The following is a 20845-nucleotide window of genomic DNA, read 5'->3' on the forward strand; positions in this document are numbered from 1 at the left end:
CGGCATAAAACACTTTCGTGTTAAAAGTCATCATGATGCAGACGCATTGTCTCGCTGCCCACTCTCGCTCTCTCCCGGTAACGCGCCGTCGCCTTCCCCACCACGTCGTTCCGATGCTACGCCTGCCTCACACCAGCTCTCGATAACGCCCCTGGACCTAGCTACGCTTTCATCACGCTCTGATCTCGTCTTGCTTCAGCGGGCCGACTCCTACTGTCGAACTCTCATGGATCGCCTTAGTGGATTCGCCGAACCACCCAACAGCCGCTTGTGACGCCAACTTAGACAATTTCGCCTGCAAAGTGGCGTGCTACACCGCTACGTTTATCACCCAACAGGTCACCGGTGGGTCCCAGTTCTACCTCGCTGCCTTCGCCGGCGCGTATTAGAGGCACTTCACGACGACGCATCGGCTGGCCACTTAGGCTTCCACAAGACTTAGGACCGCATCAAGACCCGCTGCTTCTGGCCTGGCCTATCCACAACGGTGGCCAAATATATTGCCTCCTGTGCGTCATGTCAGCACCGAAAACGCTCGACTTCCCCTCCTGCCGGTTTACTACAACCTCTGCCTTGCCCGGACGCACCTTTTGAATTTGTTGGCATTGATTTATATGGTCTCTTGCCTTTGACACCCTCTGGTCACCGTTGGATTGTCACTTCGGTCGACCATTTAACCAGATATGCCGAGACTGCCTCTCTGCGAGCCGGTACCGCGTCTGAGGTTGCTGACTTTTCTTGCGCTCCATCGTCTTGCGCCACGGGGCTCCTCGCGTTCTTCTGAGTGACCGTGGCAAGGCGTTTATTTCCCAAGTTCTCGAGGAAGTTCTTCGGGCCACTGATACCGTGCACAAATCTACTTCTACCTATCATCCGCAGACCAATGGCCTCACTGAGCGCTTCCACCGTACGCTGTCTGACATGATTTCCATGTACATCCGGCCTGACCACACTAACTGGGATAAAATTCTTCCTTTTGTGACATTCGCCTATAATACTGCTATTCAACGGACTACCGGTTACAGCCCTTTCTTCCTTGTATATGGAAGATCTCCTTCCACCATATTTGACAGAGAATTCTTTTTAGCACCTTCTTCGCCTACCGCGTCCCTTCCAGAAGATTTTGCTGCCAGAGTTGCACATTGCCGTCAAATCGCCCGGCAAAGCACGGACGCTACCCAAGCTGAGCGCAAACGTCGCTGCGACAACAAACGCCGTGACCTCCGTTTTCACCTTGGAGACCAAGTCCTGCTTTGGACTCCAGCCCGAACTCCAGGCCTCTGTGAGAAGTTCCTTCAACGCTATATTGGCCCATACACCGTTGTGCAGCAAACATCTGCAGTGAACTATCTCGTGCGCCCAGTACACTCCGTCACTGACCGGCGCCGCCGGAATGCCGAAATTGTTCACGTCTCGCGGATGAAGCCCTTCACTCCCCGTTTAGATAATCTGTAATCTGCGGCCAGGCTGGCCGCTTCCATGACGGGGGGAAGTTAGTGTAAGCACTATTAACGTACTTCGTCCTTTTCATTTGTACATAGCCATCATCACCTTCCCTGTTCTTCTACTTCTTCGCGCATGAGCCGGGGCGTTTGCTTTTTGGAATAAAAAGCGCTTGACAGCTCGATCGGTCTCGGTCTTATAATATATATATATATATATATATATATATATTGGAAATGAATCTGGAAATGCATCTGTTAGGTATTTTTATTTGTAAGAATAGCCCTATTTCTCAATAGCACATGGTGAACCATCGAGCCCCGAAAAATTATTTGAATTTGCATTTATTTATTGTCGCTATAAAATCTTTATGTGATGCAGGGACAAATGGCATTGAGTGCCCCGAAGTCCCTGATCCAATCCAGTAGCAGCAGTGCAGCTCACAAAAAAGCAGATTTGTTGCAGTCAATTTTACTAATGAAAAATTTTACTTGGTGTCTACAGCATAAATATATCGCTAGTTAAGGTAATAGTACTGTCGAGGTTATACAGAATGAAGTATAATCAACGTAAATTGCTCTCAATACTAAAAAACAAAAAGACGGCAGAGGTGTGCGAACTTGGGGAATTACAACCCGAATTTTAATGAAACTGTTTTTTTTTCGAACAGTTGCACTAGATGTCTCAGTTTCCTGTAATTATATCGCATACTTTGAAAAGTTACCCGTATATTAGTGTTCCTCTTTAAACCTTGTATCCGTGTAATGCTTTGAAGCACTTCTTGCTGGAAACTTAAAAAAACAGTAGTGCATCAATACGCATCATACTTCGTCAGAGAAATTCATTATCCCAGATATAAACAAGATGCATTGTTTAGCTCACTGAGGACACCGGAGAAGCAACCTATATACGCATCCCGTATGGTGCACGGGAACAAATGGGAAAACGAGGGTTTACTAATTATCTGCAACACTTGCGTTTAAACCAGAAAAGTGACATTTTCGCAACGCACTGCGCTTAAAATTCTCCCTATTTCCATGGACATTCAAGTCCATATTTCATGCAATTGTTTCAGGAGTCGGAGAAAGCGGCGGTATGCCACCCTGAAACACTTGAATATGTAACTTTCTACAAAGGCTTGCAATGAACCTACACAGAAAAAACATTTATCGCTCGTCACTTGGGATATTGTTTCGTACTTCGAGTAAATATTAACACCGTGTCCCGCATAGTTTACTGACAATACCGGGATCAACAACTAAATGCCGTGTATAAAGCATAAAAGCTGGGGGAAAGCGAGTATTCAGTAGCGGTTTTTCGAGTACGTAAGCAACCACCGTAGTTAAAATTTTCGGAAGACGTCACAATAAGGTGGTCTTCATTTGTTCAAAATGTAAAATATCTGCTGTTCTTGCTGCGGCTTGGAAACAAGTAGTAGGGTAGCCCTTATTCAGAAACCGCCTGAAAATGAAATTGATAAAAGCAGAAGTGATACAGGCCTCTAGAAAAAAGTCAGTTAAGTGTTCTATTGGCACTGAAATGGCTCTGCACGTTCGACCGAGGTCACTTTCATGAACATACCACCTCGCAGACCCTCATGTATTGTCCCATTCTGGGACCTTTGAGGTATCATGTATAAATGAACTTGCATATAAAATCTTCCGTTCAAAACCAGAATATGCCAGTGCTATCTATGACAACCACCAGGTCAATATGATTAATTCCCTTGAATGGTTCATTGTTTCTGACTACTCCTACAATACAAGTGTTGCAGCCTTAAAATCCCGGTTGTGTCTTCCCTCGCTCATCTCCCGCCGCAAAAGTGTTCGTCGTTTTTTTTTATTCTTTCATTCGCTGCCCACAGGTAACCAAATTATGATTCCAGCGCATCGTTCCTCCCGCCATACGCATCCCAATGCTGTGTATCTACCACGCGCCCATTCCAATACGTATCAGCGTTCTTTTTTTTTCTGCACACAGCCCGAGAATGGAATACCCTTCCTTCTGGCATCGCCCTCATCACCGACATTTCCCGTTTCAAAACTGATATTGAAGGCCATCTTTCAAGTCGCGCCACCTAACCTGTCCCGCATTTTTCTAGGTGCCCACCCCTCATGTAATGTCCTGTTCTGGAACCTTTGAGGTATCGTGAATAAATGAACGAATAAATAAATAAATAAATAAATAAATAAATAAATAAATAAATAAATAAATAAATAAATAAATAAATAAACGATAAGTCGTGATTACACAAAGAAATTCGGCAATTACACCTGTAAATGGTTTGATTAGATTTTTGATGGTGATAGGATATATATTTATACTGCAACGCTACGTAGACTATCTCTAGAATAGTTTCAGCATTTGATAATCCAAGCATTTAATGCAGTAAGGCACACCCATCGTTGGGCGCGGCTGATTAAAATACTTCATCCGGACCTTTCCCCTCGCCCGAAAGTTAAATATATCCAGCCAATTGTTCTGTTTTTTTAAGTATAGTTAGGCGGTAATTTGTAACTGCGGGAACTGTCCAGCGCCAGGACTTCTGCGCAATGCAAGCGTGTATGGCGAATCTCGCGCGTCGCCCGCTACAGCGCGTCACGAGCAGGCAGAATACTCGCTGCCCAAACCGTGGATACGTAGTAAAGAAAAGCAATATTAACGTGGTGACTCTATCAAGAAATAAAATTTAGCGTCAGCTGTAGTTTTGTTGGACTTTCCAGTGTGTAGCCGAAAGTGCCCGCTGTCAAAAGGGGGGGGGGCGAATGGCAAGCTTTGCCCCCCCCCCCACCATTGACAGTGGAGGGGCAAGTGCCCCACCTGCCCCCCCCCCCCCCCCCCCCGTAGATACGCCTATACCTGTACCATATCATTCGAAAACCGTTTGTTTCGATACCAGGCCCTTAAAGTAACTTTTCGCTGAAAGCTATATTTAGGCTGAAGCTCTTAAGGCCTCCAAGCCTATATATAATGTTCATATAGCGTTGTCTACCACCGCTGGGCTGTGTGCGCAGTTTTCTGTGTGTGTGATGCCACTCTCTTTCTTTCTATCCACCCACTTTCTTTTTCTATTCTGCAATATCGAAGAAGCCAAGTGGGCGCATTCACACGCTCTTCTGAATCGTTCCTGCCCGTGGCCCTTCCGCAGCTAGGGCAGCGTTGCGAACTCCATGGTTGGCAGAAGGTATCAGCGGACGCACTTTAGCGTTCATGTCGAGCGGCTCTGTGTCTGTCACAACGTGGCGCATATGCTGGCCTGACCGGCATTTTACCTGAGCGGCACGTAGCTAACGAACGTCCAACTCATTTCATTGGACGCTGCCAAAAGCCGACGCTCTCCCTGCGGTCTCATCTCACGCACCGTCGGCAGAGGAGGCAGCCATTGCGCTCGCTCTCATCTCCACCTCTGCCACTAAAATTCATTCCGACTCAAAATCCGCCTTCTCGAATTTCGCCAAAGGCCTGGTATCCGACACCACGGCCCGGTTTCTACGCTTCTGGCACCTCACCCGCCCCGTAACTCTAATTTGGACCCCCGTACACGCAGGCCTCCCGGGTAACTAGGAGGTCCACTCCCTCGCCCGAGGTGTTACTTTCCGGGCTGGAGTCGGACCTCCTCCGCCAGACCTGGAGCGTCTGCTTACCTTCAGAAACATCCTTACCCATTACCGAGATACCCGGCGTGTTTACGCACCGCCGGCTCTTTCCCTAACCCTAACCCAAGCCTCCCACTGGCGCCGACTCCACACCCATACTGCTCCCTACCCTATTCTCCTTCATTCCCGATACCCCGATCAGTTCTTGTCCTCCTGTAAGCTCTGTTGGAAACCCGGCGACTTTCTTCATGTCCTCCTCACATTGCCTACCCACGGCCGCTGGATAAAAAAAAGGTGCCTTTTTTTTTATCCAGCGGCCGTGGCCTACCTTTCCGCATCCTCCATCCCAAACCATGACGGAGTCATACTGGGAGACTCTGCTGGCCAGCTCTACTGCTACAGACCAGCGCTCTATTATCACCGCAGCCCTGAAGCGGATAGCCATCCAAGGGCTCTCCTTTGCTTTATAAAGGCGGCCCCCAAAGGGATGCCTCGTGCCATGTAAGTGGGCTTTTCCCCTTCCTTCAATCATTTGGCAATAAATGTTCTCACCACCACCACGCACCGTCGAGATGTGACGCTCCATGGTGACGCCGCCGCCACCGCCGCTGGAATTCCTGATTGCGCCAGCGTTGGGACACGCCTGCTATCTGCCGGGGTGATGTTTCTGCTGCGCAGAAACAGTTATCCCACGTGTTTCCTCGCGCCATGTATCCTCTTCGTATTGACAGAACACCCTGTGAAGAGCTGGAGCGCAACTTTGCTATTGCTTTCAATATTTATTCTTCGAGCGAAACTACATTTTTTTAAAGCATACGCTATTCAAATAAGCTATCGAAATGACTTACTGTCTCGTAGAAGCTGCACTAAATTTCTCAGTAATGTTGTAATTATTTGTTTAGTTAAATGTGCAGATTTATACCCATCATTGTTCAAAGTACGTATGGCAAAAGTTATGCATGAACATTTGACTGTGACTGGAAAGATGCAAAAAGGCATTTCAAAGCTATATACGAATTAATTAACATGTAAGCGTTGCAGAATATTAAATATGGAAAATTAGAAGTAAATGGAAATACACCGAAAATACATACACCGAGAAAATTACGGCGTAACAACAATTTAGAAAAAAGAATGAAGCGGCTATTTGTGAAAAGCAGTAGTATTAAAGATAATTTGCGCTGTTAATATAATTGAATGTAGGCAAGCTTTATAAATATCTCCCGTTAGCCTCGGTACAAAAATAAATTATGTTTTTGTTTGTATTCTTCAGGCCGTTAAGCAATTATATTGCGCAAATGTCTACGTCAGCACGTTAATAGTAAATGGCCCGTTCAAAATTAGTAAGTCGCGCAGAAGCTATGAAAACGAAGGGTTGTGGCGCAATGTCACCTAGGTTGTTCGCTACATTATCAAGCAATCGTAATGTCATGACTAGGACAAAGCATGAAGTTCGATATAGAAACGGGCATGGAGTAAATTGCGCTGTGATATGTCTTCTGCAGCCGCCAATATTATGGAGCTGCCGTGTGAGAGAGCAGACCAGGTCAAGGGTGCTTTGTGAGGCAGGTAAACGATCCAGATTTTGTTGTCTTGCAACACTTGGCAGACATCGTGGACCAACGGATTTTGCCTATTTTGCTCTTGCGGTGAATGACATTGTAATTTCCGTTCCCATACTTCCGAAAGGCGTGCCTGGAAGACAGGCGAGAAGTAATAATATATTGTCGTCGTATCTACTCCGCAATAAGAACGAGTTTGGAAATTTTTGCTGCTATAGCTTGGCCTGCCCTGGAACAATGCGGTCGTTCATGCCGGTGTCGTGGCCGTGGAAATTATGCGTCATTTTGGAGAAATTCCGTTGCGAATCACACTAATTATTTCTACCCGTAGTTTTTATCTACACATGTGCGGAGAGTCCCTCTTGTGGGCATGCGCCATGTTGTGACATCATGGCAACAATTGCTAAACTTGATAGTGATGATCACACGATATCAGGATGCGTAACCCCAATGTACCCCCATTGGTCAAGAATCGAGTGACAGTGACAAGAACTTTTATTGGTCCTGAGAAACTGGCCAGGGGGAGCCTAATGGCACTCGTTTCTTTGCCAATCCCACATCGTGGGTCGGAGCCACACACGTGATAGGCAACAACACTACCAAAAATGTAATTGCTGCGAACGGAGTTTTAAAGCGAAATAAATAACGAACACCACAAAATATAGAGGGCCAAACTGGATCAGCGAAATTTTATTGGAAATTTATTGTTTTTCGTCCCTCTTTGTTTATTATTTGACAGATTCGTTCTTCCTTTTTTTTTTCTTTCTTAGCTCATTCAAGCAGAAATGTATCGATGACAGCATGACGTTCAATTCCATGCTATCTTTATTTTTCTTCCTCTCTTTCATTTATTCAACAAGAACAGCAAATTTGTTTAAGGTTAACCTAGACCACCTGACCCATAATTTTGGGCTAATTCCCCTTAGCGGGTACTGCTCTACTGGTTTTGGCATCATCATTCTTAGAATGATCAGCGTCAGTTTGTGCCACTAAGCCAACAACAGCAGTGATACTATCACTCAAAGAACAGCACCATCTTTGATGTGAGTGTTCGTGCAACCTAAGTTTTATTGTCATTGGTTTTGTCTGCGAGCAGCATGTAATGTCGCAATGTCTTCGCATGCTAGTGTCGTGCTCGCGGCCGGCTGAGCCGAATTAGCAACGCGCGACCAGATTGCTTTAGACATTCAATGACGCTTGAACAACGACCGCATTATACTCATTTCTCTTGCTTATCAACCTATGACGCAGAGATTAGCATTTCGTCATTATGCTTTAGTTAGGGACAAGTTAGGGAATTTATTGACACATTTTTTTAGCGGGCGAAGAACGAAGTCGACGGTGTACGTACTTCACAGAGCGGCGCAAATTGATTTCAGGGAACCGCTTTTTCAGTATGCCGTGGCAGTGTGATAACATGCATAATAACATGCGTATGCTTTTTTAATTCTAAATATAGGCGGAATGTTTCTCCTAAACAAGAACATAAGTTCTCATAGTGCGAAATAAAAAGCGACCTACCTTTCGTTGCTTCCTGTCTTCAAATCAAAGAATACACAAGTGGAAGGACGTGGGATTGGGCAATTTTGTACGAAGTTCGTCCACGCTTCGATTTGTATTTTTCTGCCGCCTTGGAACGTACTTACACGTCATGAAATGAATATTTTTTGTCAGTCATGCTTGCTTTGAGTAGGATCTCAGCTTACGAGTTATACGGGAACATTAGCCATATCCCCTTGATGTATAAAGCAAGCTACCGAATTTAAGTGCCTTTTTTGGTAAACATCTTATGCAAGCTCGCTTGCCGATAAAAGGAGAAGCTATATCTCCACAGTGCTTGCTTAGCAAAGCAAATGCATCCTAAAGTCTCGAGCACACAGCACGCGTCTTGTGAACAGGATTTGCTAAAGTTACAAGTTATATTCACGAGAAGAGGATATTTACCATTAATAAGAAACTTTTCGTAACTTTTCGTGGGAACCGAGCTCTTATGCCCTGCTCTAAATTCCATCTTGTAGTAAAATCATAGCAACAGAGCCGTACTGGCTCCTCAGTTTTCATCACGGGCTTTTGCTGCATCATTGATAGCGACTTCAAACGCACTGGGAGCTCAAAGGGATCGAGTAAATCTGGAAGGAGTGTTTATTCTGATGCAACTGAAGTACGACAACTGTTAAGGTATGCATGAAAGCGCTCGCGACTGTGACATTGCTGGTGCTGGCACAGCGTGTAAACACCCCAAGGCATAAAACTATGGTAAATGCCACGATACGGCAATGCATAAAATGGAACCTCACAAGAAGAGAAAAAAGCCACAAAGACGAAATTTGTTTGCTGAATTTAAAATGTTCGTGATTTGTGATGCGTAGCTTCACAGACATCTTTCGTCCTAAGCGAACTTGCTTCACTTTCACTTTTATTTTTCTGGGTCATTAAGAAAGCCGTATTTCATCGGCTATGTCCAATTTACATATCTCGACGCTATTCCTAACAGCTTTCTTCCTAATCGACGCGCTAGCAACTTCAAACAACCAAACGCCTGCAAACACCAAGGTTGTCGGACACAACTAAGAACACCTGGAGATGTAATTTCACCTCGTAGATAAAAGCCTTTCACTATGCTGTTTTCGAGGGCGCTCCGTTATAACGAATTTTCAGCTTGTTTTGAGCCTTGTAATAGGATTGGCAGGTGCATAATAACTTCCAAGAAACGGTATATTAGTATCGTTCACGAACAGCCGTTTTCCTTTGAATCATCAGTACACGATGAAGAACGCGGTATTACACCGAGCTTTTAAGTACAAACACCTAGGGGTTATCTTCACACACACGGTGCAAAGCTCTCAGCTTCACGAAAAAGCAGTAAAACATTGGGTTACTTAAATCCAACTTTATTGCAACACTAAATTGTAATGCATAAATCACTTATTCGCCATGTATTGTACCACCCTTGGGGCGCAAAAAAAAAAAAATATAAGTGTAGTGGCGTTCACAATACGCAAGATGAACAGAGGAAAGCGGTTTGTTTCCTTCATCATCGTTAAAATCTGGATTCCTTACCCCCATTCGCCCTGACGTCCTTGAATTCGACCCACTAGGCTGCGCGTTGTATCTATAACACTATTGCAATCCATTATTCACTCACTTGTCTACCTGCTCCCGCCAAACTCGCGTTTGTTCGTGTTTTTCTAACAAGGCTATCCCGTAGCCTTGTAGTTGCACGAACAACTTGAAACACAGCTGCTTTTCCGGCCGTTGAGGAATGTTGGAATGCAATCCCCGATCTGTCTGGGAAAGGCAATTTTTTAAGAACTGCATTGATGTTGTGTGCAGCACTATAATGTATTTAGGCTATTATACTGCCTCCTTATTCTTTTCTAGCTGCATTGCATTTGTAACCACTCGTGCAGTAGCTCCAAATAGAACTGTGCACTTGAAAGCAGGTAAATAAATAAATAAATAAATAAATAAATAAATAAATAAATAAATAAATAAATAAATAAATAAATAACGACATTTTCATACAGTAATTAAACGTTTTCACATTAAGGAATATAAGAGGCTGGTATTTTTTTTTTTTTTTTTGCGCAGGCAAGCCGCATGCGTGCCATCAAAGCGCGAACAGGTTTCATTCGTTGTTGAATACATAAGCTGGCTTCCTCCACTAATCTAAAGCTGTCTAATGCTCTAAAGATCAACTTACGTTCAATCCTCACGGCTTTCCGCAAGCCTTCCGCATGCGTACGGATGTGCAGAAAGTTTGCTGCGTATTTCGCACACAGCTGCACAAATTTCGGTTTGCATTGCGCCCTGCGGAACCAATACAAACCGAAATTTTTTCTCCAGTGTGTCCGACATGTATGAATCCAATGTAAACCGAAATTTGTGCACCAGTGTGCGACATATGCAGCAAGTTTCCCGCTCGTCCTCACGCGTCCGAAAAGACCATGAGGATTGAGCGTAACATGTTCCTAAGGACGACGAATTTCTTTCGCAGTTGCATGACGCCTGAAAACACTGCAGAGGCCATGCAGCGTTTCCTCGTCCAGGCGCGGCTCGTCCTCTGGCATCGCGTCGCTATTCAGATGCTCCGCAGGCACTGGTGTGCCTCCATCGTCGAGTTACTGGCCACCGTGGCTTGCTTCACCCAGGTGGGCCGCATAGCGCCGAGGCCCTCCGAGCTTGGCAACTTCACGACGGCAAGGCTGTTTCCTGCGCGGTTCGCCTTCCCTAACGAGTGGCCGGTGGCTGTCGTTTACGAACCGCCCTCCGCGTACGCCGACGACCTGCTTTCCTCGTACCGAAAGCGGACAGGTGGGCGTAAAAGTCAAGCAGGACAGGGTATATTTACAAGGCTAGCTGGCGAAAGCGACTACGGCGTAGAAAGAGACTTGTGACGTACAACGGGGAGCCGAGACAAGCGCGGTATAGATCAGTTCCCCCAGGTTCCCTGACTTGAAAGAGAATGTAAATATACAAGGTTTGAAAAACCTGTATTTTCAGGAAGAACCGCATGCTTAAAGGCAAATAAAAAGAAATTAATGGGTGATTTGAAAAAAAACAAAACAAAAACAAAGCGGGGACTCTAAAAGGCATTATATAGCTTATTGCATACAGTATACAGTTTATTGTTATTCACACGCACACACACACCTGTCGCCACCTCGGTCGCACCCTATTCATACGGCACGCGCAGGGGTTTGTGACGGCTAAGCACAGATGAACGAACTCTGGCAAGAAGCATGTAACGCAGGCTGAGCGCTATTGCGGTCGTCCGTTCGACCTGTTGCAACGGTTGACTGCGAACTATAAATACTGGAGATTCCGGTATATATAGTATAAGGTAATGAATACCTGAGCGACAATTACAAGAAGCGTGGGCAACAAGGGAACACTGCAGTTTATCCAACATGTGTGAAGGAAACCAATGCTAGATAGCAGCAAAGGAGATGGCGAACCTGACTTTTTTCTATGACGCTTCTTTTTTGAACAGGAAAATTCAGGATTTGCTCACGCCACCCTGTCTGGCTGTGACTGGTACTTCGGTAAATATTATTGGGCAAACATTTACTGTTTTTGGCTATATCATTCGTGTCTTGAAGCTGAGGAAAGAAACCACACTTAGTACATTGAATGAAGGTCAAGAAAACTATATTCGCCTGTTCCACCGCAATATTGTACTTTCGCAACCACATACTATCTTCTCGCATCCGACAGATATTGTGTATGTGGCCATTTATTCGTCTTCCATCTGTTTCTGCGCTTTACTTGCTTCCGTATAGCATTATGTCAAACATTAAAAAAGATATGTTCTCAAGATTCCTGCGATGCCAACGCGTGCGATGCGTTGTACTCTTCGCGCGCACATGCGCAAATAGGCATATGCCAATTATTTTAAAAGAAATTGTCACGTTCTAAGTCCCGAAGCTGCACAGTGGGATATGAGGGGCACGTATTGTGGGGCTGCGGGGTAATCCTCACGCTAAAGTAGTCTTTTGGTTGTCGTCGTTTTCGAGTCATCATTCCGCCGTCGTTAATCCGTCGTCATAGATGCATCGTATCCCCATCGCAACAATAAATATTATTCGCAGCAGCTGCGACTGTATGTTCTTGAAACCACTTATTTAAGGTGGGCAATAAACAGAACATTCTTGTTTTTAGTGTCTGCAAAAAGGAAAAAGCGCTGAACGTTTTCTATAGCTTTCTACAGCACATCAACAGATGCCTTGTGAGTTGGAAGCAGCCCTGGACAGCCGCACAACTAAAATTGTACAGTGGCCTCGACATGTGTAACATTGTGAGGCGTGCTAATACATCGTTGCTCCCGCTCTCTCTTTTTTTTTTTGTAGACAGTGTCTTCCTTAGCGAGCTACCCCCACATTTCTGTATCAGGTGTGCGTGTTGCTTAACTCGTGTGCCGATCCCCGAGATAGCGCCATCTGAAAATGTCAGCCGATCCCGCAAGTAGTACACTCCAAAAATGTTCCCTGTTCCCGTGGGTATAGGCTGTTCAAAAATGTGGGCCGGTACCGCGTATGGTGTAATAAAAAATTGACCTTCGTTCCATGAAGTGAACCCGTATCTCGCTATAGCGTGCTTTCTCTCATGTCTGCCATCATTGTTTATCTCTATGTTTGTGTAATTATTTCTCAGATTTTTCAGCCCATTATTTTATTTCCCAGCTCATTAACTAGGATCCGTTCTTTCGAAGCGCCGATAGAGAACTGCATTACGTGCCTTTCCGAACGCTGAGCTATGTCGCGCAGTAACGCCATCCGCTCCGCGCTGCGCTACCTGTGCGAATTGGCACCGCGCCGGCTGTTTCTATGACATCATCCGCAGCCTCGCTCGCCTATGCTTATGTAGGTCATTCATCGTCCGCCCTAACAGCTGCGCCACTGACGTCATTCTTGGCACTGTGCCAACTTTTATCGCCGAGCTTCATACACCCGCATCGCGAATCTTCTTAGAGGGCGCACGTATTTCACATTTCAGAACTCCGACGCCCCTCCTGCAACCGCCACGCGAGGGCTGTGCTGTTCGCGATATAGAGTGCCATACGCAGTGACTCCGCCCCATTCTCACCCGCAACTGGCTCAGGGAGAAATTGTCTTTGATCGGCGTCAATTATACGTTGAATCGCCTTGGAACTTTTTTCTTCTTCTATTTTATTCGCAGATGTAAAACAACCTTAATTATTGTTATGCGTCGTGCGTTTGTCATCATGGGTTGTCAAGCATTTTGCAGATTCAGATATGTGTCCAAAAAAGAAACACACCTCATTTGTATATAGTGGGAAACTAACGTTAGGAATGGATTCTCCAATGTTTTCTTTTTGTTGTTCGTTTTCTTTTCGCTTTTATTTGTGCTGTCCTTGCACGCACTTTGTGGTTGGTGTGGAAACGCTTTGACATGAAGTGCGATTGTTTTGTAGTCAAAAGGACGTACGTCCTATTGCTATTTTAAATAGCCCTATCTTGGTCAGATGTGGAATGATTTCTGAAAGCATATGAAATATAAATTCCGGGTTTCTAGTTGCAAAAACCACAATATGAATATGAAGGGACTCCGAATCGATTTTTACTTTCCGGGGGTTTTTTTATCTTCCCCTAAATCTATCTACACGTGAGTTTTTTTTCAATTAGTCCACATCGTGTCTAAAAGCTTGCTTCATATATTCGACTTGCAGAAGGATTGAAAAGCGGGCGAGTAGGAACCTATTCACTCTTGGGCAGCGCACATAGAAAACAAACACCAGAATAAATACAGGACAAGCGCTAGGCAAACGCTTTATGTGCGATGCCCAAGAATGGATATACTCGAATTAAGTCAAGAAACGAATGCTATAGGTGACCGAAAGACAAAAGTTCATGTCATACCCGCGAAGCACAGTAAATACGTTAGGAAACACTTTTCGCGGACGTAGTCCAGTCTAACCAACTGATACGTCGAAACCAGCGAAGCTGCGTAAACGACTTCTTTCACTTTTCATAAGCACAAAGCGTTTGTTTGTTCATGGTTCTGATGACGATTAATCAACGATGCCAGCCATGCGCATTCTCTCCAACGGCCTGGTGACTGTGAACTATTCCCTGGTCATTAGGCCGGTTCGGTTCTATCAAGTAACGGGGATGCTAGGCAGTATCTTTAACGTTCATCGCCTATCTGACCTCCAATGTGGAGATGGTAAAACGCGAACAATTAAGAATTACTGCCCCCCCCCCCCCCCAAATAATAATAAAAAAACAACGCGCACACCTCTTGTGCAATTATACTCCAAGGATAAATAAGCACGGTTATTTTTTTAGAACGAATAATAAAGAACGTCTTAGGGCACATCCTTAGTGACGGCACTCAATCAGGCTGCGTTTCATTATCACAACGTTGCATTATTAAGTGTGACAGGACGGTTGTCTAGCGTTCTACTGAATGCGTGTCCCACCGCCAGCGGCGTTGCGGACATCGCAAAGTACACCGTAATAGACTTTCCATGGCGCACAAGATGAAAAGAAAGAAAAACTGTCGTATTTTGCAGCTAGATGTTTACTGTCCACTCCGCTCTGACTACAGAGTTCACATCCGTGTCGCATGCGCACGACACGTCGTAGCACGACGCACTATGTCCATGTCAGCAGCGGAAGGCAGAGCGCTGTCGCGGCGGTGCTGCAGAGCAGGTTAAGAGAAATTTGACGATTCGTCGATTTGGTTTTGTTGATTTTGCACCCAAACGTTCTGGGCGTCTCGCGCGTCTAAGCAAACCATTAAGCCCTCCACGTGCGGGCCGCGCATTCGCCCTCAATTGCTTTACAGCACGGTGGCAGCGCCAATAGTGTGAACGTGCCTCGAGCTTCTGTATATTTCATATCGCAATAAATGAAACGTTGAAAAAAAAAACCGCATCCACGAGTGCACCTGCCACTAAGCTTAGGCTCACCTTGTATAATGAGCTCATGTCCGTTATTCCGTTGTCAGTGAGCTCAATATCCACACTGCCTTATTTTATTGGGATAGCTGTTATATGGATACTCTAGACGAATTTCCACTGTCGCCGTCGGCGTTGTAGTCGCCGTGATGCTTCGTATGAAGTCCAAATGCTATAACATCGCGGTGGCGCTCTGTATGCTTCAGGTGCGAGCAAAAGCATGTGAGGGTGAGCGGAGATGGATAGCGGCTCTATCTCGCGCGCGCAAGGGAGCAAGCTCGCAGTCTTCCTTGGCGCGCAAGGCAGCAGGAGGGAGGGGCGGCGTTTTACTTGGGCTGCGTATGGCGCGGCGATCGGCGGTGGATACAGAGTCCAGGGGTGCCGAGGGCTGGTAGCTTCTGGTGCAGTGTTCTCGCCACTTAGTTCGCGTTGAAGCGATTCGCCACATGAAGGCCGCTCGCTGCTGTTGCTGCCGCTCTTCCTCGCGCCAGCGTTCTGACAGTGAGTGACCGCGGTCGTCGAATGAGATGCCGTATTTACTTATTTACAATACTGCCGCTCTCGATCGAGAGCATACCAGGTGGTCATATTGAGAGTACATTGTACAGCAAAACTGAATATATATATATATATATATATATATATATATATATACACATACGCATAGGAATGTGCAATTGGGACATACATATTTACGCATATGATTTGCAACACTCTATACAGTAACATACATGACGGACAAAAAGGTTCACTGAATACTACGTATACATTTAATTTGAACACAAAATAAGAAAGCGTACCATAATAATTAACATGAAAAAAAGACAAGAAAGGCAATCAAGTGCTATATATCTATATATATATCCTTCACGATGAGACAGTCAGCTTGTCCACTTGCGTAAAAATGCTGGTTGTCAATTTAAAGTTAGTGCGTCTATGTTCGTGCATAACTCAGTGTTACCGCTTGTTATATCGCGACCTAATTGGTTTCATTTCCGTATTGCAGATGGGAAAACTGAGTCTTTAAATGCGTCGACCTTGTGAGAATATTGTCACGTAGTAGTGACGGTGAAGAAAACAGTCGCAAAACTGTGAATGACGAAACGGACTTTATTGGGCGAACCTGTGCCCACAAAGCAAGTTGCACTCGAAGGTAAAGGATAGCGGCGAATACAGTCGGCGATCGTCGAAAATTTGATCAGCGGCGAAACGCGTCGGCTTTTATACATGAGTCATTGAATGTTTCAGATTATTCCCTGGTGCGCGCGTCTCTTCCAGAAAGTTCTAGACAATTCGAGTCGGTCATACAATCAGATAACATAAGCGTCGGTGAAAACGGGCAATGGAAAGAAACATCGATAACGTTCGAGAAACTTTCGATACATGCTGGCGCGTCCTGCGCCGAGCGATAACGGTTGACATCTGTGAGCCGGTGAAGAGCGGTCACCAGTAAAAGATAAACAAGTACACGTGGCAATATTCTACTAATGTATGCAGATGCTTATGATGGCTTTCACGTGACTTTGACTAAGCGAAATATTTGGACTGGTCAATTTTATAAGTATTATGGAGAATTTGAAAAAGCCTTACGTTGAACAGTTTCCGGTTTTTTAATGTCAGTCATCGAGCGCGGAAACCATACTGTATTAACATACTATAAAATGGGTCTCACGAAGGCCGTGTAGGCTAGGAGCTTGGTAGACGGAGGTGATAGTTTTAGGCATCGTTTAAGGCAGAACAGTTTGCGCAGTGCTGTGGTAGTGATGCTTGTTAAGTGAGTGTCCCATTTCAGATCAGATGTTAACGTAATACTTAGATATTCGTGTTCTCTTACTTTTGCTAGGGGTTGGTTATTATTAAGGTAAGTGTAGCGAGAGGGTTCTTTCTTTCTTGCGACGGTCATGGTCACGGATTTTTTTTACGTTAACGGACATCTGAAAATTATTGCACCAATCTGCCAGCATGCTAAGAGATCTGTTATGTAGAAGGTGATCATTGCGACTGTTAATTTCACTGTAAATAATGCAGTCATCAGCAAATAACTTTATACTGCACTCTATGTTACTGGTCATGTCATAATTAAATATAAAAAATAAAATTGGCCCAAGCACTGATCCCTGCGGAACTGCGGATGTTACTGGTACATTTTCAGATGGCATGTTTTCTATTACCACGTAATGGCATCTGTCTAATAAAAAGTATTTAATCGAGGTGGTTAATGCTTCTTTTCCAAGCACGGTTTCTAGTTTCGCTATTAGTTTTATATGGCATACAGAATCAAATGCTTTAGCTAGGTCAAGTAATATCATATCAATTTGACTGTGGTTATTGATAGCACACGCAAGACCATGAACTACTTCCGTGAGCTGAGTAATGGTTGACAAACCGCTATGAAAACTTCGTTCATTAGGGGATAGGTAGTTTATTGCCTCTAGGAAATTAGTTATATGTTCCAGAATTATATGCTGGAGTAATTTACAGGATGTGCTGGTTAATGTTAAACAGCCTATTTGTGTCTCCCGATTTGTGGATTGCAGTTACTTTAGCGACTTTCCAATCGTCTGGTAGTTTGGAAGTTAAAATTTATTTGCGAAAGATCAGGCCGAGGTACGTGCTACTTAATTTCGCATATCTTTTGAGGAAAATATTAGGAATGTCATCAGGGCCATTGGCCTTTTTGGGATCTAGATTTAGCAGGATGATAAGAATTCCGGCATCAGTGATGTCTATGGGACTAATACTGGCATTAGTAGCCGTTCCGAGGGGAGGTAGAAAGCCATTATCTTCCTTAAACAGTGTATGAAAAAAATCGTTAAACTCGTTTGCTCCAGCGGTGTTTCCTTCTGGCGAGGGCGTGGACGCCGAGGACGTGCTCACGCGAAATTATCTCCAGAATCTTTGCGGACTACTTGTAAGAAGGTTCAGAAGGGTTACCTTGAAGTACTGTTGTCTCGCTTGTCTTTTCTTTTCTTTGAAGTCTGCAACAGCGGTAACTAGCTTTGAATTTTTACTTGGGTCGCTAGCACTGTTTTTAATTGTACGGCGTAACCGTTTAACTCGTCGTTTTGCGTGGATGACTTGTAGAGTTATCCATGGGTTATCTGACCGGGGTCGTTTACGCTTAAGAAGTATGAAGTTACGCATGCATTGAAGAACAATGCTTTTAAAATAGATCCATAGCGTGTTAACAGTTGTAGATGTTTCTAAAGCCATTTCAGAAAACGATTGTAACTCATCTACAACATAAGTCGATATGCTACCGTCGTCAGCTCTTTCAAAGTTAGGCACATTTACTACAGGTGACAAAGTTTTTAATGTGCCGTGCAATGGTAGTAGACATGGTGGTATTTGTGATCTGATATACCCTCAGTAATATGAACCTGGATGTGACTTGCAGAAAAATGAGTGCTAAGAAATATCAAGTCCAGCATATTTGCTGTGGAACCTTGCGTGCGTGAAGGCTGCAATACGACCTGTTGAAGGTTGAAGTTAAGCATGAGGTCAACTAGCGCATTCGAGTCAAATTATGTGTAATGCATAGAAACCCACTTAAAATCTGTAAGGTTAAAGTCTCCCATGAGCATGACTCGGGAGTTGCGCGCGTGTGGTTGCATGATTTACTGAAGGGTCTCTATACACTCGTAACCTGCGGACGGACTCCGGTAAACACATCCAGTGATAATTGGATTGCCATTGCACAGAATCTTGCAAAATACTGCTTCAGCATCCTCAACCGTTGGCAGGAGCACGAAACGAATGGACTGTTTAATTAGTAGGACCAAGCCTACACTTCGACTTGATCGATCTTTTCTAATCACCGAGTAGTATGGCGGTGCGATTTCTTGGCTGTGGATTGCAGATGAAAGACATGTTTCAGTGACACTAACTATGTGAGGATCGCGATCAAGTAAAATATCTTCAAATGTGTCAAGCTTGTTCAGTATACTCCTGGCGTTTATATTCATGAGTGTTAGTTCCTTGATTGCATATTGCTGAGAGGCACTGGCCGGCTTATCCCTTCGTCGTTTTTTTGCAAGGACACTTTGTCAACCCTTTTGTCACACCAGACGTATGGCCGATTGCTGATGTACAATTTATCGAACGCGAGGGACACTTTCTCGTGTTATTCGTGGTTTTCTTCCGTGCTATCCCAAAGCTTCTTTCTTATTTCTCGCACTTTTTGTGAAAAGTCTTCCCCGATAGACCAGTCCGTGTTTTTCAGTTTATAACCTCTCTTTAAAATATCTGTTGTACGTGGCGAATTTACGAGCTTAAATATAAAGGCCTTGCCTTGTTTCCTTTAGCCTTGCCTAAGCGGTGGATGCATTCTATAGTTAACGCTTCCAAACCAAGCGTGTCCTGGACGATTTTTCGGTTTACTGTGTCTTCTAAAAAAGTTAAATTAAACTATGGGGTTTTACGTGCCAAAACCACGATCTGATTATGAGGCACGCCGTAGTTGGGGACTCCGGAAATTTGGACCACCTGTGGTTCTTTAACGTGCACCTAAATCTAAGTACACGGGTGTTTTCGCATTTCGCCCTTAATCGAAATGCGGCCGCCGTGGCCGGGATTCGATCCCGCGACCTCGTGCTCAGCAGCCCAACACCATAGCCAGTGAGCAACCACGGCGGGTTTACTGTATCTTCTAGTGGTTCAAAAAACGTTTCCCTTTCAACTTCGGGAACGCCATAGACAATCAAATTCGACCTCCTACTACGATTCTCCATGTCGTCAATTCTTTTTTCAAGCGTTTCAATCATGCGATTCATATTAATTACCTGATTTTGGCAAGCATCAAGTTTTTTTTAATTATAGCTAACGCGATTATTTCGGTTTCTATATCAAGCAGCCGCTTTTCCTTAATGTCCTTGATATCTGCGGCAATTCCCTTAAGATCATTAGTGATCTGCGCAAGGTCCGGTCCTGGGTTGGTTTCAATGTCCCCTTCAAGCAAAAGCAGGCCCCCCGGATACACTACCCGTCTCGATCACAAAAAAAAATGGCAGTGGGCATGCCAGCACTACCAAAAACGGATTGCTCGTGGGAATGCACGTACCATAACGTTTTCTCACCTGCACAATGTAGGCGAACGGGTTGTGGTCTGCATGCTGGTAGTGCAGTCATGCCCAGTGACCAAAACGTTGCCGGTGCGGCCTTTTATAGCCTCGATGTGTGGTGGCGCTGTCTTGGAGAGTGCTGAATAGTTCACACGTGTAGCAGTTTGCAGATGCACCAGATAGTCTGCCGAAAGATTTCGCGAAAAGCAGCTTGTGTCGTTGTGCCCTTGCGCAGCCCAAGTCAAATCCAACCGTTTCACCTGCCAGCGCACGCAGGCAATACGGACGTGAACAGGATCTGCACAATGTAGGCAAACGGGTTAATTGTGGTTTGCATGCTGATAGTGCTGTCATGCACTACCCTTAGAAAGAGAAACATTAACGAATAATATGAAATTTTAGGCCCCGTGGTTGGGGCCCCTAGTCCACGGCTCCACTGGCATGAGCGGCTCGCTGGGCTTGGTCCAGAAAGCCAGTTGGCTGTCCTGGTCCTCGTCCGCAAGCCGCGCCTCCCACTGGTATTCATGTATTCATGTGCCCCTGTGCATGCCTGACAACGTACTTGTTAATTTAGTTAGTAAGCGAGTGTCAACAGCAGATCGTGCAGCTATCTATTATTTTTCTATCCCAATCAGCGTTTCACCTTTCGGGCGAAACTGCAACTTGGATCCTTATTGATTTCCATTCTTCGACCTTTCATTAATCTTACAATATTTTAATGCACTTCTTTCGCGGTGTCTACGCTTGCAGAGATCTTCGAGT

The sequence above is a fragment of the Dermacentor silvarum genome, chromosome 2, assembly GCF_013339745.2.
Source record: "Dermacentor silvarum isolate Dsil-2018 chromosome 2, BIME_Dsil_1.4, whole genome shotgun sequence".
NCBI classification, from domain to species: domain Eukaryota; kingdom Metazoa; phylum Arthropoda; class Arachnida; order Ixodida; family Ixodidae; genus Dermacentor; species Dermacentor silvarum.